Source organism: Anser brachyrhynchus (genome assembly GCF_964034855.1).
Source record: "Anser brachyrhynchus genome assembly, chromosome: 11".
Classification (NCBI taxonomy): domain Eukaryota; kingdom Metazoa; phylum Chordata; class Aves; order Anseriformes; family Anatidae; genus Anser; species Anser brachyrhynchus.
Window position 1 is genome coordinate 3,011,740 of NC_137706.1, and position 25,442 is coordinate 3,037,181.

The 25,442-nt window shown below is 37.2% G+C and overlaps 1 protein-coding gene across 8 annotated transcripts in view; it reads right to left on the bottom strand.

Annotated features, from left to right (window-relative positions):
* Positions 1 to 25,442, bottom strand: part of WDR72 (WD repeat domain 72) — a 125,424-nt gene that overhangs the window by 19,829 nt on the left and 80,153 nt on the right. The gene's annotated exons all lie outside the window — the stretch shown is intronic.

Sequence of the window (25,442 nt, forward strand, 5' to 3'; positions counted from 1 at the left end):
TATCGAACTAAGTAACACTCTAGTTAGCGTTTCTTTTTGTCGTGTTAACAGTTCATAGGAAAAAAACAACAACACCTGAACAAATCTAAAGTTGTTGCCATTTATTTCCTGTTGAAAAAAAAATTGTATTCACTCTAGTATTACATGTACAAAGAATAACAGTTACCAATATACTGGGTTTTACATTATAATCAGGTGAGGTACAGGTTAATGCAATTCCTCGCCTCCTTAGAGAGCTATAGAGTTTGATGGGTGCAGGTTTTTAAATTGTATTTTTAAAAGGACTGAAAATACAGGCTTACACTATAGCTCTCCAAATTCGGATAGATAGAAACTATTCTTTAAAGTCCTTGTCAGAAAGGAAGCAAAATTAATATTATTTGACAGTAACATTTGACAGCAAATGTACTGTGAGAGATACAAAGCACATTTAGTACTTAGGAGGTTAAAGACTCTGCTGTAGTGCTAGTTGATGAAAAAGTAGGATTAAGGCTTTAGTGTGAGTCTTGACATGATCATGTTGTCTGCCTGCTGTCTTAAGCTTCAAAAAACAGCTGGGATCATCTTCTTCTAAGCTCCAACTCAAAGATGTTTAAGCAGTTCCCAATCCAATTAAACAGAGATAAATATAAGGAAGAACCCTACTGAGCCCAATCTTTTTTTTTTTTTTTTTTTTAATGAAAAACAGCATAATTGCAGGTTACACAACTCCTTAATCTCACTTTAAACCTAACAGACTGCTGCCTTAGAGTGCACATGGCAGGCCCAGTTAACCCAAGCATTCTGTATTGGTGTGCTTAATTTTGGTCTTTATCTTTTATTATGCTACTTTTAATCCTAAAAGCCTATGATTGTGTCCAGATATTTGGCAAGGATTGTACCTGGATATACAGGGATTCCTCTTGTAAGAGTAATGGATTAATTGGATGGTACTGTATGAGTAGTAGATGGTTTTGCAGTGAAACTGCTGTACAGTTTTTAATTTGTGAACTCCACTTGCTTCCTTTTCTGTCCCTGTCTTCTAAACAAATTGCATTTTTGAACATTAGCAGTGTTGTTGTAGTAACATATTCTCACCACTAACACGACAGCGCTACAGAAATAACACTGCTGTGCATAGTGGACTGCTTACTAAAATCCTCTTCATAAAAATTATTGGAAGATATAGAAATACTATTTTTCATGTAGAATTTCATGTTCCATTTAAAAGTGGCTACCTCACATACACAGCCCAGTCATAGTATTATTACTTAAAAGCTTAGAGCATTAGGCCACTTGTTTTTCATACAGCCTGAAAACCTTTGAGGTGTACATATATAGTCCTGCAGTGCCATGTATGAAACACTTGCCAAGGTATGAAACACTTGCCAAGGTATGTATTTTTTCAATGACTAGAGTTAATACTATAAAAGCAAAAATGTGCATATATAATCCTTCTGCTTTGTCTTACAAATATGCGCTAGGACATTCTCCAAGTATGTGAAAGCAAAATCTTATCAGTGACTACTTGAAGTACGGGATCCTCGTGTCTGTAAGAGCAAGAAGGAAATTTAAATGAGGACTGAACTGTTTGCAGTAGCTGTTACATTATGCATGATTCTTGACTACACTGGATTTAATTAATGAGTTTCAGTTGCATGTTTATTTTTTTGTAGTAAACTAGTGTTTAGGGCAGCAAACTAGCTTCTAACAAATTTATATAATTTTGTATTTGTTCCCAAAAAACAGCTGCTCCAAGTAACTGTTCCTTTGTTGTGTAGCTAGAAATCCATTTTGCACATGTGGACAATGATTCTGAGCTCTTATACAAGCATAAATCCAAATTAATTCTAGTGGAGTACACTCCTGATGCAGTTGAGAACAAAATCTGTACTTTACTAATCTGTAAATTAATAATAAAAAAAATGTTGATACATATAAATGTTGGAAAGGTGCTTTGTTGAATTGATGGATGATACAAAATTATATTGGTAATGAATGTGTACCTTTTTTTTTTTCTTTCAGTTATGACAAAGCAGACACAAATCTGGGAAACAGAATTTCTCCTTCAAGCAGTACAGTATATATTACCAGAAAAGCAATGTGATACTCCCTGAAATGAGATGATGACCAAGAAATGGTGAAGTAGTTAATAGGTAAAAGATAACCCCTGTCTAATAATACTGCACCTTAATACCATTCACCTGTGCTCAACTTTATTCCTTAGGCCATCTTCAAGACGTATGTGTAAATGGAAAACGGGCCTGGACCCTCCACTTTGAGATGGGCAATAAATAGGTAAGAAAGAGGAGACTACAGGCACTTGCAAGGAGACAGGCATCTAAGGAGGAGACTGCAAGTATCCCTGTGGTTCAGAGGCTGTGTGAAACCACACGTTTGAAGAATGGAAAAGCACAGTTCCAAAATGCAGATGATCTTTCTCTTGATACGTGAAACATGGTACAAGACCATGCTCTTACTGGAGTTAGTCATCACAGAGGTTGAAGAGCCAACAAGCAACATGAGTATGCGCTTATCCATGCTCTCTTTGATTCAAGTGCTACATGAGAATGTGAGGACGAAAGAATCCAGATGGAGAAGCAGCAGGATTTTTTTTAAATTGTCAGATTCATTGCAATTCACTTAAATATGTATTGTCAGATGAAACAGGAGCCTGATGCTCAATGCACCCAATCTTAAAATTTTGCAGTCAGTTTCAAACTGATCATGCTCCCACCTTCAGCATATGACTCAACTCTTCAAAAGTGAGACTTAAAAAAGAAGGAATCGTAGAATCATTCAGGTTGGAAAAGACCTCTAAGATCATCTAGTCCAACCTTTAACCTAGTACTGACAAGTCCACCTCTAACTTCTAAACCATGCTACTAAGTTCTACATATCTATACTTCTTGAAGACCTCCAGAGATGGTGACTCCACCACTTCCCTGGGCAGCCTATTCCAATGCTGCAGAACACTTTCAGTAAAGAAATGTCTCCTAATATCCAACAAAAATCTCCCTTGGTGCAACTTGGGGTCATTAGGTTCTTTTTCCATTCCTTTTTTTTTTTTTTTTGGTGTGTGTTTGTGTATGTCTGCTTTTACTAAAAGTTAATACTTTCATATTATTACTGCTGTAAGAACTTGAACTTTCAGCAAAGAAACACACAAGGTAGCTTAAGACTTGCCATAAAATTATGAAAGCTGGGGAAGCTACATTATGTTCAGAGTAATTTGAATTGAGCCAGCATTATCATGGTAGTCAAGTCGATGGATAGAAATTGATTTTTCATTGATGTCTTATCATTAGTTCCTTGCTAATTCTGAAAACAAAGATATAACTTAGTGAGCATACAGTAAGAACTTCTCCCTCTTGATCTTAAAATCAGCATTAGAAAAGCAGTTATCATAGAAAATATTAAATCAAATTGGTTTCATTGTAAGTGTCCACTCAGTAAAGTGTCATACTTACACAGTCTTTGTCTCTTAGATTAAATAAATAAATCATTTCATGCAACCTCTGATTTTCTGATTGCAAAAGTGGCGGTTTTTTGTTGCTGAAGTGATTTTCCAACTCCTGCATTAACACGAACAAGAGTCTGTATGCAAAACTCAAAGTATCTGAAATATCTTTAGTTATTCTGAAACCTACTTCTTCCAGGCTGGTGCTTATTTGCACATGTCTATATCCCAATTCCCACACAGAAAAGGTAAGCATACACTATTTAGAAATGATCCAGTCCTCAACAAGAAATTCCATGCAGAAGTGTCCTGCCTGTTTCAAACTGTACTCCTGGTACCCTTCCCTTGTTTACTGGTTAATTTGCCTTTTGTTCTTATATGCTTTCAGCTTGTCTGCACAATCAGAAGTGAATCTAGGGACAGTCACATACATCCCTCTACATATTGAAAGATAAAAACAAATTTAGTGTTTCAGGAAACAAAACTGCATGTTCAGGAGATCACTAAAGGTTGCACGCCAGCTTGTAAAATGAGTGAAGTGGAAATGCTAAAAGGGCTCCTGCAAAAAAAAAAAAGGTACAAATGTGCAGCAGGACCTTCATTGCAGTTTCAAAGGCACAGTGCAATGGCTGTAGCATTATTAACAGAGAACACATCATTCTTGTGAAGTGAATCACAGAATGTTCACTCCCTGCTCAGGGAGCTGGGTTCACACTGCTCTTAACTAGGTGCACTTTTACAAAAGTCAATAGAACTGCGCTTGCTTAACCGCAGCCTGAGTTTGGCCAAGGTAGCTGAGATAAAAGCAAGCAATGTAGAAATTCTCCTGGATGTATTAAAAAGATTAGAACAGATGAAATGTAAGACAACTTTCCATAATTATGTTCAGAACAGCAGAAGACAAATTCATTATCACCAGAATATAACTGGCACTTTAGAATCTTTCCAATCTTTTCCAAGTTATAACTAATCGAGACCCAAATCCAAAAAAATGTCAGCTTTCTTAGTCCAAAACTTTGAGACTACACAGGTGTACTGCAACTGTATACCTAATTTCAATGATTAATTAAATGCACAGAGCCCGCTGATGCTCATAGGCACCTCACTCTTTGCACGTCCTTTGTCACAACCAGATGGCAAATGCAGGTGAGCTTCTAGGTGCTCTCATGGCCTGATGCTTTTTGCAGAGGGGAAGAACCTGCCTCTGCCTTGGCAGAGAGAGAGAGAACTGCTTCACATTTTGGTATTTTTATGCCCTCTCTCTCCCTTGCTACAGAATCAAGAGTTCTTACAACAGTATGTGAAAGTATATCTACAGTGTATGTTACCTGTAGGTTTTCAAGAGTACACAAGTAGCTTAGTTGTTTGTGTAAAACATTTAGTACCTAGATTTGTTCATTAAAATAGAGACAGGCTAAAAAATAAATAAATAAAAAATAAATAAATCTATCAACGTGATTTTTTTTTTCAGAAAAAATACAAAATTGGGATCACAGCAGTATTACCATATTGTATTATTATAAACCTATTATTTGTATCTATCTGACACTTTTAGTTGTGGCAGGTGCCATTTCAGGTTCTATTTCAAGAGAACCACTCAGTCACTCTGAGCTAAAGAAAAGTGAAAATGTGGTTGAGAGGAGCAAACCACTTGTTTTGTTTTAGTCCATGAAGAAAGCTGTGGAGTGCAAATGAATATGGGTTACATTCCTCAACTTATTTTTAATTCTTACACTGACACCCACAAAAAGCTGGTGTGTTTTCTATGGTTTCATTGGAACTGCAAACTCTTCTGGATGTATAAACATGTTATTTCCTTTAGTTTTCATTACTTAATAAGTTTCACTTAACACTCAATGTAAAGACAATAGAGACTGTTTGTTTGTTTGTTTGTTTTTTAGTTTAGTTGTAGCTTAATCATATGGCTATCCCTGCCTGTTCTAGCAGCTCAGTCAACCTCTTATAAATCATGTTCCTTAAAAAACAACTAACACAATAACATCTTATAGAAACACCAGTAATAGCTCCTTTTAGCTGTTCACGGAAGCCAAACATGATTAGAGAGATTATTAATGATGGGTTTAAGATGAGTTTTGAATTGGGAATTAATATTCTTTACTCCACCGTGATAAACACTGTGACCAGCTATCTAGCTGTCCTTAAATGATTTCATTCTCACTAGATTTCAAAGTAATTTTCCCTCAGAGTCACCTCTTTAAGTGTAATAGATGTATAATACCTAACACAACGCAGGTAAGATCCAAAATGTCAACAGTGAGAGAACATATATTTTTGCTTTAAAAGCAGATATTTATATTAAAATACATCAATGACAAACATTAGACAAGAAAAGAAAAAATCCAAAGTAATATTTACAAATCACCTGAAGATTTACACCCTATGTAATGATAGGAACAATGATGGACCCATGTGAAGATATATCAATCTCTGAGCAGTTAAGTGTTTATTAAAATACAAAGATAAAACTTTTTTCATTAACCTACTTAGTACTGTTTTCTATATATTTTTCTTCTCATTTAATCCTATGAAATGTATTCTTGACCTCCCTTGTACACATACCTTCTACAAAGTATCTCTCATGGTCATGTAACATTCATAATATATGGGAGGAATGACAAATGTCTTTTTTCACTTTGTAAAGTACACCAGGATATGTGCTAGGATGTTTTGCAAGTGTTAAGATAGAAGGCATTACTCCAACTCTGTCACATAGTGTGAATATTTATTGCACCATGGTTATAATAGAGTTTGCATAATAATAAAAGCTGGAGTAGAAACTGGGGTTAGCTTACATGTAATAGTACGTGGTGACTTCTCTAAAAGATTCAGAAAGAATATCGACAAACTTTGACACAGCTTGTCTGTATTAGAAATAGCTTACTAGGTTGGGAGCATGCTATATAGCTAAAAGCAAGCAAAAATGATGTACAAAAGAATATTTGCAAGATACAGATATTACTCATGAACACGACAAACTGTACTTCAAACTGTTCTGCACAGGACAAAGTAGTATCCTTTAATGTTCACCTGCATTTCATTAATATATAATAGCTTTATTTAATTTTCAGTAAAAATAAATAAAAAAAAGAGAGAAAAACCTTTATGCGTCATCAAGAAAGCTATAACAAATACAAGGCCATTTTAAAAGCTAAATAATTAAAAAAAAACCCAACACACAAAACACATCATGTTTTTATAACACATTGTGTTATAACTCTTCCCACAACAAGATTCCCAGCTTCCTGTACTTACAGGAAACTTCTTTGTTCCAACCAAATGTTAGGTACACTTTGACATCATACCAGTACACAATTATTTTTCTCCACTACTGGAAATACCAAGTGAATAGCTGATAACTTTTACTGAATAGTAATTTATGACAGAGCTGTACTTGCAAAGACAATTGACTGCACGATATTTGAAAGACAAAAAATAAACTATTCTCTTACAATTTAAATATCTCCACAAATACAAATGTTTAGGTGTTTTGCATATTCTTAATCCAGTGTCTGCTTAAAGTACTTCTCTTACCCAGTGTGTATGTATATATGGTTGGCCATATTTCAGATACGTATAAATTCTGATACTTAAAGAATTTGTATTTTATAGCAATTTTAAACAAACAATAAATTCACTACAGTGTTGCTAGAGGAAATCCATTTCTATGAAAGCTGTGTATTCACAATATATCGTCGAAGTATATATTGCATTAATACTTCACTGTGCTTATAAATGTTAATATAGGTTATGTGTTTATTACTATGTCAAGGTTATTCATCATATGCAGTGTCAGAAAACACACGCTGACATCTCATATTGTCTGCTTCAAGGGCAAGACCAATGTGACCTTTGACTCTTTCTTTTAAAAAGGATGAAATCATTCCAGAGGAATAATGCTGAACGGCACAGATCCTGTTAAGAATCAATCTGCCATATATGGTTTCTAATTTTCCATACTGTATTATGGCTTGTTAAGCTAATTTTGGCTAATTTTATCCTCTAAGTTTACTGCTTTAAAATTTCAAAATAATTTTCTGATTAGATTTCAAATCATTGGATCTTCATTAATTTCACCAGAGTCCTTGATTCTGTTTGGAGAGTGAAATCATGCTGACCACTGATTTCCTAGATCTAGATTGCATGTGTAATCAAAAAATATTGTAAAAATATTTTGGACTTTTTTTTCCCAAACTCCATTAAAATCTCTTAATTTTTATTAGCATTTTTTGCATTACAGTCCTTCTAGATCTCCTATTGTCAATGGATACACATATGTGGAGCTGAAATAATAGATACTGTTACTACTGAAAAATATATTGAGTATGTATATCAAATTTAAAAGCATTGAAAAGAAATCTATTTAAAAGAATGGCAGTGATAAAAATGAGAGATATCTGCGAGCTACAAAGCTCTGTCTTTAGCTGTCTCAGTACCACAACAGTGGAAAGTAGATGAACAATTTGAAGCATGAATTAGATGTGAAGCTACATGTGTTATTTCACAAGGATGACAAGGTATAAACATGGTCTTGAAGCATACGTGCATTTGTACTGGCAACCCTTTGAACTTCATCAACCTCAGAGTGAGTACATTTTTAGAGAGAGAGGGATGAGATTCACATGAATTGGTAATTATATTATCTGTGCATGATACTGATTTCACTATAAAATTCAACCAAGGAAAATGCAGCATACTTTGACCTAGCACATAAAAGGTCAGAAAGCAATTTTGAATAATAAATGAGACCTGCTGACCTCATGACCCAAGTCTGGCAGGGTCAGCAGCAGCCATCTCACCAGATGCTGATGGCAGATATACAGACGCAGACAGCTCAACTAATGAGCTTCCTTCATAAGAGTTTCAGATCCAGTGACATTTAAGTGCTATGCAGTATATAAAATAAACTTTCAAATAATCTGTGCCATAAAAAATTAAAGTGATATTTACAGTGAGGTGCAATATGACATACTTTGTAATCCTTACTGCAGCAATTATTTTACTGCTTCTCCTAGATAGCCTTTAGCCACAAAATATAATACCTGACTAACATTTCCTATGAGGTCTTTTCTCTTCATATTTATATGGTTCCCATTCAGGGGATGTACTTTGAAGAGGCATAATTTGTTAGCGCTTTTGTTTGGCACCTCATTTAATGCAAGTCAGCAAAAAAAAAAAGCTTTTAAGATGCATCCAATTTTATTCTATTGAAATTCACGCTAATATATTCTTTCTTCAGGGGGTGAAAGACAAGCCTAGAGCGCGTAAGGCCAAGAATGATTTTCTCCTGATCACTTCATAAACAGTTCTTAGAAAGAGTTGCAAAGTAGATAGTTCATGAAGAAGAGAGACCCCTATACTAGAAATAATTCTTTTACCCACCATTAGTTTTCTGTGCATGAAAGGCCTAGGGTCACTACTCCATTCCAGACCTTGGAAACCCTGAGTTTTGACTTCACCCTGGGTGTTGGGTCTGAGGTCCACAAACTGCCAGCTTGTTTGTCAGGTATGTTCCAGCTGCTTGTATGAATTTGCACAAATACCTCTGCATTTGCTTTTGTCCTGCATGAATTAGCAGCTATATGCCATATTTCTAAATACCATTCTTGGATTTTTTTTTTGAGATTTGTTTTGTTAAAAATAAATAAATGCTTTGTTCTCCTCATGTCTCAATATTTGACTGTGAATACAATGCAGGAGCTACAAAGGTGACAGGAGGAGCTTTTCCATATCTTTTAAAAGTCACCATAAGTACTTTTACAGAGGATGTTCCTTAGATACAGAAGCCTGGATCCTACATTAAAATTCTACAGAAAAATTGCTATGGTCTATTTAATTCTGCAGAACTTTGTGTAAGTTATTTTTAAGTTACATGGGGACTGGTGCTTAAGAACTTGGAACCTTGGAACATTTAATGGAGATGGAGAAAAACTGCTGCCCCATTTAATAGAAGGCGAAACTGAGACGTTATGTGTTATGAAGAAAGGTTTTCTTCTTTCAAGCTTTCTAAAGCTTCAACCTTTCAGTTTAGCTGAATGTTTGCATGTTCTTGACTTATGAGAAAGGATAAAGATGACTGAGTAGCTGATTTACTTTTGCCAAACCATTTGTAATTCCATATGCTTCTGCAACATTCTTTCGTATTTATCTCCTCTTTAAACTAACTGGCTTTTAAAATTACATTTATACAGAAGCCTGTTAATTTTTGCCTCTCTTTAAGCTCTCCTCTATTTATGCCATATCTTCTCAGAGACAGAGTCAACAGAAAAGAACATGACCTCCTCAAAAGGCCATACAATCAATGTACATAATAACTTTGTAATATTTGCAGTGTTATTTACATTCTTCTTATATCCCCACAGTGTATCAGCTCTTCTGAGTGCCACTGTGCAACTTTTGACTGAAATGTTACCCCTGACATTTATAGATGAAATTTACCTCCACAGTGGTGACTGGCATACCACTAGGGAGAAAGAATCTGCATCCTTCTGATCCAGGGGCTGCCAGGAGCCATTTAGATCTTTTTAATCAGTGCTGATTAAGGCAAGTCAGATGACTACCCTCAAATTTATCACTGCCTCTAAAGATCCCATAGCAGCCAATAGCTAGGGGAGCTAGTACAAGGGATTGTCTTGACCACATGTCCTCCGTTTGCACTTGTAAGGACTTTGCAAGGAGAATTAAACACTGTCTCTACATAATCTATCCCAATTTTTCACTGAGCCAAGTGTGTGTCTAGAATACAATTTTGGGACTTCAGTATTGTGTGTAGCTACCAATTAAACTCATTGTTAGTGAACCCAGCTTCTAAATCTTAAGTGCGTTCATTTAGAGAACCAGTAACAGTAACCAGCTCCTGCACTTCCAGCCTGCATGCAATTGAAATAAAATTTGATTATAAATAGATTAGATTACAAAACTTGCTCAGAAAAATCTGCCTGTAGCTTTACTTCATGTATTTAAGACAGCAGTAGCCTACACAAGCAAAAGACTATCTTAGTGCATCCAGTGTATCAGTAAAAAGTACCCAGACTTGCTTCATTTCTTTCCTGCCACTAAATAATATGTGTATTTTAAGGAGTCTGCTAGATTTCCTTAAAACGTTATACTTACTCTGCTTTACAATTGACATGAGCTCTACAGTGGGCAACCAGTGTCAAATCTAATTTATGTGCTCCTAATTTAACCCCTTCCCTGCTGCTTCCTTTTCTTGATGAGTGCTATGGTATTCCAATATCATACCTTTCTTAAATATATATATATATATATACATATATATGGGATCTTTGGAAAATATCATAAAGGGGAAAAAAACACAAACACAACAAACAAACAAACAAACAAAACAAAACAGAAACCCCACTATTCAGTTTCTTTTATGGCTGGTCTATTTTATAGCCATGAGAGCACAAGTCATTTTGGAAACCAACGAAGAGTTGTTCACAACAGCTTCATACTTATTTTTCCCTGGATGAGACCCTAGAGGCTACATGCACCAGCAGAAGCTTCTGTCTAACAGAGTAAATCTTCCATTAAATAGATCAGCTGGACATATGTTAATTGCTTACTAGTAAAACAGTGTGAGGCAGAATACTGCTGTCTGGAATTAGAGTCACAGTCTTGAGATGAATCTATTAACCAATATCTGAAAATACTTTAATCTGAGAGGGAGAGGAGGAGCTCAACAGATTTGGCAAATGGTGTCACCTACAAGCAGAAATTCTATTTGGCTTTGCACAGCAGGTTTCTTCTGTGTATTCTATTTGTGAGCCAGGAGTAAAAAATATATACTACAGATTGGATCTCTCTATGGGCTTGCAAGGGTATAAGTAAGGAATGGAGAAGTCAAAAAGTTTACTGTCTCAGCTGGCACTGTAATAACAGGAAATAGTTCTCTTACAGAAAATCATCCCAGATAGGTCCTACACACAGAATTTGTTAAACAAATCTCCTAGCTGTGCTCTAATGTACCCTCTGCCCCTATGCCATTGTGGTAACAGCTAATGCAAAGTGGGCTGCAGTCTTCCACTGTTTGCCCTCCTTTTCATGCAGTACTGCAATGCCATTCCATTTTATTTTTGATTCTGCATGTTTATGCAGTGACACAGAGAATGAGAATTGTCACAGTACATGTAATTTTTTACTTCACTGGTACAAAACACGTATTTTTAGTATTACCTTTGTGCTCTTAAAGAGGAATGTGTAAACTAGTAGTGTACATCAAAAATCAGCATGCTTTCAAGACTACAATATTTATTTTTCCTAACCTGGAACAGCATATTCCCATAAGCAATTAACACGCCTTATGCTCTTTTTTCCTCTCCTACTAGTACTGCTGTGGAGAAAAGTAGAAAACTAATACTTGATTTGGGTATGTTTTATCTAACTTTGGTCCACATTGAAGTCCTAGTTGCCATGTTTTGAGCGCAATTACGCTTTATAGGAGTCACATTCATATATCCCAGAATAGATTTTGCATTCTGTGGCAGCTATTTTCTATTAAAATGTCCTTTTGCATACCACTTTTCCCCTGGGAAGATGACAATTTACTCTGCTGTTGAATCCATACTACAGTTTTGCAATTTGCATGAATTTGCAGCTGAGAATTATCCTGCACTTTGTCACAGCAATTAAACGTATTCTAATCTATTTGTATTTCAAAGGAACAGCTTCTCTGTACATAAGTTCCATGATGTCTAACAACCCACAACATACGTTTTTTACCTGCATTCCTTATTAGGACCTTAACTTGACGTTAACATAATTTCTATCTATCTATATACTCTCAATAATCACCATACTTTCTCAGCCATTAAACTGTACTAATTTCAGTCTTATCATTCAGAGATTTTAAGACCATAAGTTAAAAATGCTAAAAATGTATGAGCTACACAAATGCTTGGGGAGTTTGTGTCCAGATATGAAAACTCTTTTGCTTCCCCATATTTTACATAATTGTCTTCTTATCCATTTTTTAACCTTTACCAACCTTGGAGTCCTTTTTATTTTGTAACAGAAGTGAAGCTCATTTGCAGACAGCTGCAACATGAGTTTCCTTACCCTGCCCTGCCATTGACCTACAACCTGATCTGAAAGAACCACCTTCTTTCAGAGTGAGAAGTTATTCATTTGCCATAATAGCTCTATTTTGGGCCTTCTCAGCAAAATGGGCAATTGTGCCCAAATAGCATGAGGTTTTGTGGTATCGGCCCTGTTTTTTATATACTGAGAAAAGCACAAGGATGTTTTACTTAGGACTAGCTCACAAGCAGAAACAGAAAAACTTATAATTAGAAAGAGGTTTAATCCTTATTTTGAAAAAAGAAAAGTGTTAGAAATTGATATTTCTTGTTCATGTGGGCTTGCTTTAATTTTATTCTTTACACGATGCAGCTTATTCATTGAGTAAAATCTAGTCTTCTAGCAGTCCATTGTACGGAAGACAGCCTTCAAATGCTACCATTGCCAGAGAATAAATGAAAAAATGAGATAATCAGGGGCTATTGGATAATAGTTGGAAACAAAATGTTTCTGATGAAAACAATTAGTCACAAGCATTACAAGTTGAAATTCAGTTCAGTGTTAAAGAGACAGTTTAGAAGCACATGGTACATTTATCACAGCCCCACAGACAAGTTATTGAGCTGTCTGTGAAAAACAGAGCCAAACAGGAAAGCTTTCAGCAGAAAGCAGTGGTTGAGGTCCTTGATTGATAGAGTTAGATGATGCAAAGCTGTCTGATGGCCTTTCTGCAAAATAAAGTGAAGGAACTCAAGGTCTTTCATGACGATCTCTGACCACAGATGAACAGCTACTTTATTACAGCACAGATTGAGGTTGCACCTTAGTCCATATTCTGCCACTTTTGGATGCACACGGTTAACTTCACCAACAATCCACAGTGTTTAACATGTGTCTGCCATCTTTATAGGATTTTAAAAGGCATAGCAGATTGCAGTAGGTAAAAACTTTGCCTCCTGTCCGTTTAACTGCAGTGATTGAAAATAATATAATCAGTTTTACCACAGGCTTCTTATTGCAGTGACAAGACTGATTGTTGAGGAACAACTGTCTCATTTTAAAGATACAGAAAAAAACCACACCATTGTGCATAGTAGGCAATATCTACCTGCTGTGCTACTTTCTTCAGAAATGAAGTTATTCACTTTTTTTCAAAATATAATCTCTATCTTCCTAATGCCTTTTTTTTTTTTTTCCAAGTGTGGTTCCATTCTCCACTGACATGACATCACTGATAGATTTCATAAATAAATATTCACAAAACCTGGGGATTATTACACTACACTTGTTTTTAGCAAAAACTGAATGCTCATCTCCATGCTTGGGATATCTAGGGAAAATTAAAATTAAAAATTAAAATTAAATCAAAAGATTAAATCAAAAAAATTACCGATATAAACTGTTTACAGTTAGTCACCTAAACACGCCTGACTTTTGGGCACTGTTAAATTTAATAAAAGCGGTGACTTCTCTTTATTTTAGGAAGTGGGATTTTTTTGGTTCCGATTTTGAAGGTATTTAGCTACCTGTGATACACACTGGCTGAGGCTGTACTGCTCTTGTAGTTTGAATTCAGACTCAACTTAGACCCAAATATTATGATCCAGTCACTTGTACACAACTTACCTGCAGGGCATGGCTTAGCCTGCTCCACTGTGTACATGCCACTATTCCTGCAGACAGTTCCAGATTTCCCAGGCTCAAGAACCAGCTGGCTCTCATTTGAATCATTATATGAAACAAACATAGGCCATACCTTTTAAGATCAGTGTGTGGACTTGAGCCTCATATTATTGTCTGATATAAATCCAGGTACGGGAGATTACTGAGATTTTTCTTCACTGCTTAAATGCCTAAACCCTTATTTACAGGTATTTAGGACCTCTCTTTGCTCTTACTCCACTCTTGATACCTCAACACAGTTTTAGGTGCTGCTTTTAACTTCTTCTTTCAAATGAAGATGACTGGCATGTTGTCACTGCTATCCAACTCAGAACAGTCATAAAGAAGGAAGAAAAGATGAGGGACTATGTTTCACATTGACTGACATTTCTGATATTAGAAAAGCAACAAATTCCAGAAATAATGTTTCAGGGTATACAAGTTTGATCATACCCTATTTTAGTTAACATTCCTGTTATACCTGGCTCATCAGGTTACTAAAGTAACTTTCCAGAAGTTGATCTCTCATTCGCTCTCATTGACTCTCCTTTGAAGAAAAATGTATTTTCAGATAGTTCTTTTCCTTAACTATATGTCTCTCTACCTCTCTCTTAAATTGGCAAGGCCAAAGTAGTGCAATTGATATTTGGAATGCTTTCATTTATCCTTGCATTTATTCAAATACTTCAATTTTTGTTGCTCTGTCAGCTGCAGTGCCTCAATGTAAGTGCCAGGTTTTAAGTGAGAGCATCTTCAGACCAGAACAAGCCCAGTAAACTTATGTCTCTCCAGGAGGCGTTTCAGCCAGCAAAGTGTCAATGGCTGCAAAAAGCACAGTTTTAGTATGGACAAGGTCATGTAACTCAGGTATTGACTAGAAGAATGGTTCTTAATCAGCTTTCTAACAATTTCTGCTCTCAGTGAAGGAATGAGCCTTATGGATACTATGCTTCTCAACATATTCCCTCCCCACCTCTTTAACTTGGTTTTAAAGTCCATGTTAATCACTGCTCCCCTGACTCTCTGCTTCAGAATAGTTTCTTCTTTCCATTAACTTAGTTTAATATTTACTTTAGAGGCTGCTGCCTGAATTGTCTCTGGTTATGAAATTCAGAGTCTCAGCTATCAGAGGGCTGACAAGAGGAAGCCTGTCTTGAAATCCTGACTTTGAAGAGACTGGCTTTGAAATGGTTTTAAAACTATTTTAGCAATACTTCTCATTAATTGTACATTTCAAATATGCAAAATGTATTTATTTTGATGTTAGGCCACAGTCTCATTAACTTAGTCTATATAACAATTGTGAAAATAATAACTGATCAAATAAGGCAAAGAAGTCAAGACAAAAGAAAGCAGAATGCCTGCCAGGATTTAGTGTTTGAAATAAGCAATGTCTGCTACTTTAGGAAAACATTCTGTAATTCTGTAAGCTGTTTAATCACCAAAGTGCACGCAGTAGCCATGTTTACTTAGAAAATACATACACAAAAAATGATAGTTAATGGCAAACTATGCGAGCATTTTACTCAGAATTCACAGATCTACTTAGCTCCTTTTTTATGGGTACTCTGGGTATATAGGCATTTGGTCTTACATATTCAGCTTTCAACCGAGTTCAAAACAAAAAATACCCATTTTTAGAATAAGACCAGTAGAAGTTTTAAATTATATAATTTTAAGCACTTAACATGATTTTATTTGGTTGCATTTACTCTGACTGATGCATGCATACTACAAGTCTTGCAGGATTTTATGCAAAATGTCATTTTTATTCTCATCTAGGATTTTGCTCCTATAGCATAGAAGACTTTTCTCGCCACAGTGCGACCTGATAAAAAGGCAGATGCTCTCAATTGCCTGGGTTAGATACTGGTCCAAGGGAGTTGGGGAGAATGAAAATAACATTGATTGCTATCAGTAGAGACAGGCATTAGGAAAAAGATTTCTGTCTTAAGCTTCAAATTGATGTTGTGTGTTTCTACCTACGAAATTTAAAACAGACTTCTAAAGCATTTATAATTATTTCAAAGTAGCAATTCTCAGTGATTAATATTGGGAACACTATTTTTACATCCCAAAGGCTGAATTATGAGAAGGATTGCACAGTTACATCTCTGTTGCATAAGGTCAACCTTGGAATGAAAACCCTTTAAATACAAAACAGCGTGTCTGCTTCATATAAATAAAGGTGTTTTAAAACTGTGTATCGATTTCTTCATTTCATTGAGGTTTTTGGATGAATCCAGTTGTTAAATAGCTGTTCTAGTAACTGGCCTGTCATCTGGAAATGTTAGATTTTTTGACACAATGTCCCTGCAAAAAGTTGGGCAGTGTGACATAAAGAGCACAGGTTTGCCTATCACGCTGATTACTTGATGTAATAGTAAGCAAGCTTAAGTGAACTGTGTGTCTTCAATCTTTCCAATCACTTAGCGATGGGCACCAGAGGATACCATCCATCATCCGTGGCCTGAAACATATGGTGCATCAGCAATCTTAGGCTGACCTAAATGATAGTAAAAGCTGCTACACTGGTCACAATAAGAAATTGTTGTCCACTGAATTACAGGTTTGTGATTAGATTGCTAACATGGCCAACTTGATGTATAAGCGAAGTGTCCAGGAAAGATATTCCCTAGGATCCTTTGAAGATTAATTTATACCCTTGAAATGTGCACCAATCACAAAATGAAAAAATATGTCAAGATATTTTTCTTGTGAACAAAAAAAGCACTGTAGTGGTAACAGCTATTAATTTACTTTTTGGCAGTTTTAGCCAACAGAATTCAATAAACAAGGTCTTAAAGGTTTTGTTTTGTTGCAAGACTTACTGCTTGACTCCTAAAAACACAGAGCCCTAAAACTGTATCTTTTATAAGAGACAGCTCCCCCTCATATTCTATTATAAAACCTGATATACAACTTCAAATATAGCACACAGACAGCTGGACGAAATAACGAAATTTCTTCATTTTGTATCATTATATTTTCACATATTAGTTCTATAAATAAAGCATCTATTTATAAGATGGTCTATAAAATAGAAAACATACAGTAGTATATCTGACCACTGATCCAAAAATTATCAATCTTGCTTTTCCATAAAGTAGACTATATTCATCATGTTATTCATTCATAGTTTTAGGAAAAATGCATCTATGCTGTTAAGGTTCAAACTGCAATACCACCTTTGTGGTAGTGGGAGGGATGAGCATTCATCCCAAGGCAGGGAAGTTAGCATCCTAGAGAATGTGGTGAATTTCACCACAGTGAATGACATTTTAAGAGGCACAGTTAAAGAGTGAAGAAGGTTTCAAGAACACTGTCTTATAGTATCTGTGAACTGACCATTCAAGACCCTTCACGAAAACCAGGCTAACTGAAAAGGAAGTTATGCCCTTCTAAACTATGGAACATTGGAGATATTGGTTTGCAAATATGGCTGTTATACACAATTATCACAAGTAGAGATTGGAAAAAGTGGTTCTCTTTGCCCTGTCTTTCCATCAGCCTATACTTTTCTGCATCATGCCTTGCTGTCCCAGTACATATGAGTTAGATGTGCTTGTTATTCCTGTTAGATTAGACATTCTTCTACTGGCATTTTAGTGCTTTTTTGTTGTTGTGTTTGGTGGTTTTTTTTTTTTTTTTGTACTAAATCATTAAATCGTTACTCAAAGGAAAGCACAGGTTTACAATCATGATTTCTTTTTCCTACTCCTTAATATAGCCTACTAGCAGTAGTGTAATTCACATAATATTCATATTACACCTTGACATAGATAGCAATGCTCACTAATGAAAGGAACTCTTTTTGAACCTTTCAAGAGGTATGTGCTAATTAAATAACTAATTCTTTCCTGTGGACTAAAGACGGCCTTAATATGGTCTTAATCTGCTAACATGATCTAGAACACACCTATCTGAAAGATCACTCTCATTGATATCAAAATGCTATGTTTTCTTGAAAACACAGATTAAAATTGTTGCCTAAATTACATTAAAACACAAAACCAGATAAGTCTTTATGTTGACATAAAAGATAACGTTGTCAGCATTAACCTCTCCAGTGTGGTGAGATGCAAAACCTTGCTAGCACTCAGTTTCTAAAAGATACAGAAAATTTAGCAGTAGAGCTTTATCAGTACACAAAACTGAACAAGAACGCTTTCCTTATGTCAGACCTACTTTCTTTTTATATTTAATTCTGGAGCTGAAGGAAAAAGAAAGGAGAAAGAAAATCCCAAGCCTATCCTGATAAAAGGGCGGTGTAGAAGAATAGAATGCACCTAGCAGCTATTCACTATTCTACAGAAAATACCTCCTGGATTCACATTCCTACTTCACCATCTTCACTAGGCTATCTGAGCATCTTCTAGTAGTACAGCAGGTGATGAAACTAACATCCATCATATGAAAACAGTGCAGGCATCTGGTCTTTAGGGAATTAGTGATAGGTATCTCAAGTGTGACAGAAGTTGAATTTTTTCAAGAATAGGAAAAAAAAATCTTCTGCAAATATTTACTAGAATTTGAGAAAAAAGTCCCCAGATGTACTGGAAAGTTTTCTGTATTCATTACAATTTGAATTGCATTTTTTTTTTTAGTACAGTACAATGCAAAAAGTGAATCTAAAATAGATTACTGAATCAAAATAGGATACTTAGTGGATCTAACTTTGTGCCTCAAAATAAAGCATCTGCTGAAACACTAGATGTGGACCAGGAATAAGAGGAGAAATTTTGAACAATGTATTTCTTAAATTTCAGAATTTGGAAATCTTGTGCTGATTAGTTTTACACACCATCCAAATATGAAATACCATTTCTATTATTAATGTTTATCTGCTTTGAAACAACAGTGATATCATCATCATACGAACACAGAACTAAAAAAGATTTCTGTGAGGAAATAAGCTATTTGGGGTTTGACAGTATACTCCAAATAAATAAAATAAAATAAATCCAGGATTATTCTAAGATACAAAAGGGGTAAAAGGGTTCTGAAAAACAAAAACAAAAAACAGGTTAGCAACTTTTATGGATTACAGGTCCTTCATGTGCCTTTGAATTTGAACCTGTAATACTGAACACATAAGGCCACGCTGAAGTTGCACTTTCCCATTTTTTTAACGCTTTTACCAGCATCTGGTAAAAATCACTGGGAGAAATGCAGTGATGCACTATGATAATTTTCCCCTTTTTCAAGTCTGCAATAGTCATACTACTGCTCTCCTCCATAATTTCAAGAGTATGGAAGTAATTTATTTATTTATTTATTTTAATCTGCTTAAGAAGTAGAGGAAAATACAATGAATTTGCATTCTTGAAAGTGATGCTGGGAAGTAACTTTTTTTTTTTTAATTTAAGAAAACAAAACCACATACAAAAAATTTCTGACAGGAATGTTCTTGGCTAACATCTTACAACAATTTTATATGGAATTCTGTCTATGCTTTATATAGTAGGCTAAGTAAATCATGTAAGAAAAGGCTGTTATAGATCACTATATTTTATTTACAAACTACAGTTACGCTATTCTACATTTGAAAGTTCAAACAACTATTGAGATGAGTGATTTAAATTACATTAAAGAGAAAAGCTAGATTCTGGATTACATAAGAGACATAACATGCAAAAGGATGCATACAAATCTTTTGTATATATGTCCATGTATACTTATAAAAATGTATGACGGTGGAGATTGTGCTCATCTCTATGTGCACTTCCACTTCCTGAAATTTAACAGTTCTGTTGATAAACATTCTACATGGTGATGGATATACACATCTACATACGGTTCAATATTTTCTTGATAAGTTTAATAGGCAAGAATAGTGTCTTTTGTGTCATTTTGTATTTTTTCGGCTGATGCAGATGTTTTACTCTTTTATTATTAGAGACAAGCATTGCTCAATTGTGTTGCTCTGCTAAGTGAACTTTAGCTAGACTCAACTTCAACACTTACAATAAAGCCTTGTATAAAGTACTAAGTACTTCTACTTTTCAGTGCACTTTTTTTTTTTTAAACAAAATACATAGTAGGAAATTTCCATCCTATTGAAAACTATTATCAGTTGTAAGCAATTTCGTTCTTATTTATTTTTTTCCTGCAAGGATTACTTTTTATTTATTTATTTTAAACAATCAATAATACTAAAGCATTTAGCTTGTCTTATTACCAGATAGTTGTTTTACACTGTTTAGTTCAATATTTGAGTTGAATTTCTATAGTAACTTGTTTAAGTTAGGGGTGTCAGATATTCTGAAATTCAAGGACGGAAACTTTTCAAACAGGTACAGACTATGTTCAGGAACAATTTATGTATATTCAAAATGATTCAAAAATGTTGTATTCACTTGCTTTATGCATCATAGAAATAAATAAATGCGTGGTTTCAACTGGGATAGAGTTAATTTTCCTCCTAGTAGCTGGTATAGTGCTGTGTTTTGGATTTAAGATGAGAATAATGCTGATAACACACAGATGCTTTAGTTGTTGCAGAGCAGTTCTTACACAAAGTCAAGGACTTTTCAGCTTCTCATACAGCCCTGCCAGTGAGGAGGCTGGGGGGACACAAGCTGAACAGCTGACCCAAACTGACCAAAGAGACATTACAGAATCACAAAATGGCCGAGGTTGGAAGGGACCTCCGAAGATCATCTAGTCCAACACCCTGCTGAGCAGGATCACGTAGAGCACACTGCGCAGGATGGCATCCACATGGGTTTTGAACATCTCCAGAGAAGGAGACTCCACAGCCTCTCTGGGAAACCTGTTCCAGTGCTCTGTCACCCTTCAGTGAAGAAATGCCCTCTCATATTCAGCCAGAACCTCCTGTGCTTCAGTTTGTGCCCGTTGCCTCTCGTATTCTCGCTGCGCACAACTGAAAAGAGACTGGCTCCATCCTCTCAACAGCTTCCCCTCAGATATTTATACCCATTGACGAGGTCTCCCCTCATTCTTCTCTTTTCCAGGCTAAACAGGCCCAGTTCTTGCAATCTGTCCTCGTACAACAGGTGCTCCAGTCCTCTAATCATCTTAGTAGCCCTCCTCTGGACTCACTCCAGTGGTTATATGTCCCTCTTGTACTGGGGAGCCCAGAATTGGCCGCAATACTCCAGGTGTGGCCTCACCTGGGCTGAGTAGAGGGGGAGGATCACATCCCTTGACCTGCTGGCAACACTTCCAAATGCACCCTAGGATACCATCAGCCTTCTTGGCCACAAGGGCACATTGCTGATTCATGATCAGCCTGCTATCCACCAGGACTCCCAGGTCTCTCTCTGCAGAGCTGCTCTCCAGCAGGTCAGCCCCCAGCCCGGACTAGTGCTTGGGGTTATTCCTCCTTAGGTGCAGGACCCTGCACTTGCCCCTGTTGAACTTCATGAGGTTCCTCTCGGCCCATCCCTCCAGCCTGTCAAGGCCCTTCTGAATACCAGCACAGCCCTCTGGGGTACCAGCTGGTACTCCAAGCTTTGTGTCAGCAAATGTGCTGAGAGTATGCTCTGTTCCATCATCCAGGTTGTTGGTGAATAATTTGAACAACACTGGACCCAGTACTGACCCCTCAGGGACACAGCTAGCTAGAGGCCTCCAACTAGACTCCACATCACTAAGTACAACCCTCCAAGCTCTGCCATCCAGCCAGTTATCAATCCACCTCACTGTCCACTCATCTAGGCTGTACTTCCTGAGCCTGTCAATGAGGATATTATGAAAGACAGTGGACAGTGTCAAAAGCCTTGCTGAAGTCGAGGTAGCCATACCATACCATATGGCATCGTGCTGAAAAATAAATATGGAGTGGCTAGCCAGGGAGGGGAGAGAAGGGGAGGAATGGGACTGCTGCTCAGGGATCGGTTGGTCATCATTCAGCAGGTTGTGACCAATTGCATTATGCATCACTTGCTTTGTACAATCTTTACTTATTATTAATATAATTGTTTCCCTTCCTTTCTTGTCCTATTAAACTGCCTTTATCTCAACCCATGAGCTTTTACCATTTCTTTTCCCCCAATTCTCTCCCCTATCCACACGGCTGTGATGCTTAACTGCCTGCCAGGTTAAAGCACAACTCCTTTTGGTGCTCAATGTGGGGCCCAAAGAGTTGAATTACAGAATGTTAGGGATTGGAATAGACTTTGAAAGATCATCTAGTCCAATCCCCCTGCTGGCGCAGGAACACCTAGACCATGTCACACAAGAATGCATCCAGGCGGGTTTGAATGTCTCCAGAGAAGGAGACTCCACAACCCCTCTGGGCAGCCTGTTCCAGCATTCTGTCACCCTCACCATGAAAAAGTTTCTTCTCATATTTAAGTGGAACCTCCTATGTTCCAGCTTGTACCCATTGCCCCCTATCTTATCATTAGATGTCGCTGAAATAATGGCAGATCTGACCAGAAAGTGTTAAAATAAAATTGTTATAAGCATTATATCAGTTAATAGTTGCTGATCACAATGTTGATTTTTTTTTTTTCTCTCAGGGTTGTTGTGTTGGTTCTCAGAATTGTGTTGTATAGCACATTACTGTATGTGTTCCCTGTTATGCTGTTTATTATTTCTGAGGGCTAGTTTAAGGTTATTACTTTGCTGTACTGTATAACACTAGTTTACAATATGATAAAATTACCAGTCGTGAGACAATTCTGGTATTTCTAATCAGCATTGCTGTCATTGCTATCAGAAACTACTAATAATTACAGTCTTTACATTTTCTCCTCACGGAGCCAATCTATGGGGGGGAAGAGGGCACAACGGAACAAAGAGGGACACTTTCCTCCACTTCCTTACTCTCCCTTTCTCCTTCACCTCCTCCTTCCTAGAGAGGCCTCTAGGCTAAGGGCCTCTTCAAAACTTTGAATATCCTTGGGATGTTCAAACCAGCACGTTACTATTGTTATGTCTCCTGAATACATTTCAGGTTTTGTTTAAGGTTAAACAATTACTTAAGAATCCCACCCAGAGATCTGTGCTGAGGCAACAAATTTAGGAGTGTCAAAGAGTATGAGAGAATACGGGCAGGCACGCAGAACAGTGGGCACCACCTGTCCTTTGGATTTCACCCTTGAACAAGTGCAGAATACTAAAAAACCTCTAAAACGTTTGATGAACGTGCATAATCACCCTGGCAATTCCAAAGTGAAACAACTCGGGGGAACGTGCTGTGGCTTGGCCTATACTTATCGCACCACAACCAACACCACCTCCGCCCCTGCTGCCGCGATAGGCCGCTGCGACGGGCACTGCCGCCGTGATGGGGCCCTAGCAACGCTACAGTGCCCTGCGACGGGCCCTGCCCTGCGTCCTGCCGCCGCGATAGGCCCTGCGACGGGCTCCGCCGGCACGACAGGCCCTGCCGCAGTTCCGGGCCCTGCCCCGGCTATGTGAACATTTAACAGCAGAGAAAGTAGCGATTTTAAAGGGAGAATAAAAATAGTAATGTGGAGCTGGTGATTACAAAGCATCAAGACAGCCCAGAAAAAAGCTAGACGGAGTGTTATTAAAAATACAAAGTACTTTGCTACTACATTGTTCAACTCTGTTGGTGTTATCACAGGCCTAATCTTCCGTACTCATAATGAATGCCTATACCGAGAAGTACTTTTTTACCCCGAGCAGTCTGCTTCTCATAATGGACACATAATAGAAAATTACCAACTTCACACGTATTATTAGCAGAGCTAAGTCTAGATGAAGAGTTACGCTTAGAAGTAAGGCTATCTGAGATTCCTTTTTCTGTTGTTTTATTCATAACCTTTGTATAGCAGCTGGGTGAGTGGACAAATGGAAAATAGTGCAAACAGGGCCTGTGAGTTGCTTGACAGTGCAGACAATTAACAACTGAGAATCTGAGCATTTAAATTCTGGATATTGCTAAGTTAAGATAGTGGAAGCACAAACTTCAAAACTTAACCTAATTACGGTTCAAAAAAAACCCCACAAAACCAGAGAACTAAAAAAAAAAAAAAAAAAAAAGCCGGAACAAAACAACAGGTTTTGTTCTTTCTACATTTCTGGTTAATATTAAGGCTTACGTTATGTAGATATAGCTTGGTGAAAATAAATTCTGGAACAAGAAATCGAAAAATTACATTGTAACCTACACACTTATTTTCCATATTTTGTTCACATTTTTTCCCATGTCTAAGGGAACACCATGACTGTATACTCAGTCAGTCATGGAAAAAACATGATCCAAACTAAACTATATAAGGATAATTAAATATATGCGATAAATTGGCACTGGGAACTGGCCATGACCAGTTGGGTGCAGCTGGCTTGGAGCTGTGCTGCGATTGTTGTTAGGCATGTAGTTTTGAAAATGCCATCAGCTGCCGTTTAAAATGGCACTTCTTCCAAGCTCAGGATTGATGCATCCCTAAGAGTAGGAAATCAGTGAAGGGGGGCAGGAACCTGCGTGGATGAGCAAGGAGCTCATTGACAAGATCAAAAGGAAGAGGAAAGTCTATGAAATGTGGAAAAAGGGCTTGTCCTCTTGGGCGTATAGGAGTATTGTCAGGGCCTGCAGGGATGTGAAAAGGAAGGCTAAAGCCCATCTGGAGATGAAGCTTGGAAAGGAGATAAAGGATAATAAGAAGTGTTTTTTTTTTTTTTTTTTTTTTAAGGATGCAAACGGTAAAAGGAAGACTAGGGATAATGTGGGTCCCCTGCTGATGAACAAGGGGGGTGTCCTGGTAATGGGGGACGCTGAGAAGGCGGAGATACTGAATGCCCTCTTTGCTTTGATCTTTGCTTTAAAGATTCCCCCCCAGGACTCCTGGACCATGAAGGGAGGAGAAAGAGTCTGGGAAATGGAGAGTTCCCCTTCTGGTTGAGGAGGGAGTGGTTCGGGAGCATCTGCGTGGGATCAACACACACTAATCCATAAGCCCTGATGGGATGCATCCACATGTGCTGAGGGAGCTGGTGGATGTGATCCCCAAACCACTCTATCATCTTTGAAGAGTCTGGGAGAATAGGAGGGGTGCCTGGAGACTAGAGGATAGCCAATGTCACTCTGGTCTTCAAGAATGGCAAGAAGGAGGATACAGGAAACTACAGGCCAGTCAGTCTCCCCTCTGACCCTGGAAAGGTGTTGGAACAGCTTGTTCTGGATGTCATCTCCAAGCAATTAGAAGAGAAGAAGGTTATGAGAAGTAGTCAGCATGGATTCACCAAGGGGAAATCATGCTCAGCCAACCTCGTTACCGTCTGTGATGGCATCACCAGCTGGGTAGATGCGGGGAGAGCTGTGGATGGCATCTACCTTGATTTTAGCAAGGCTTTTGATACTGTC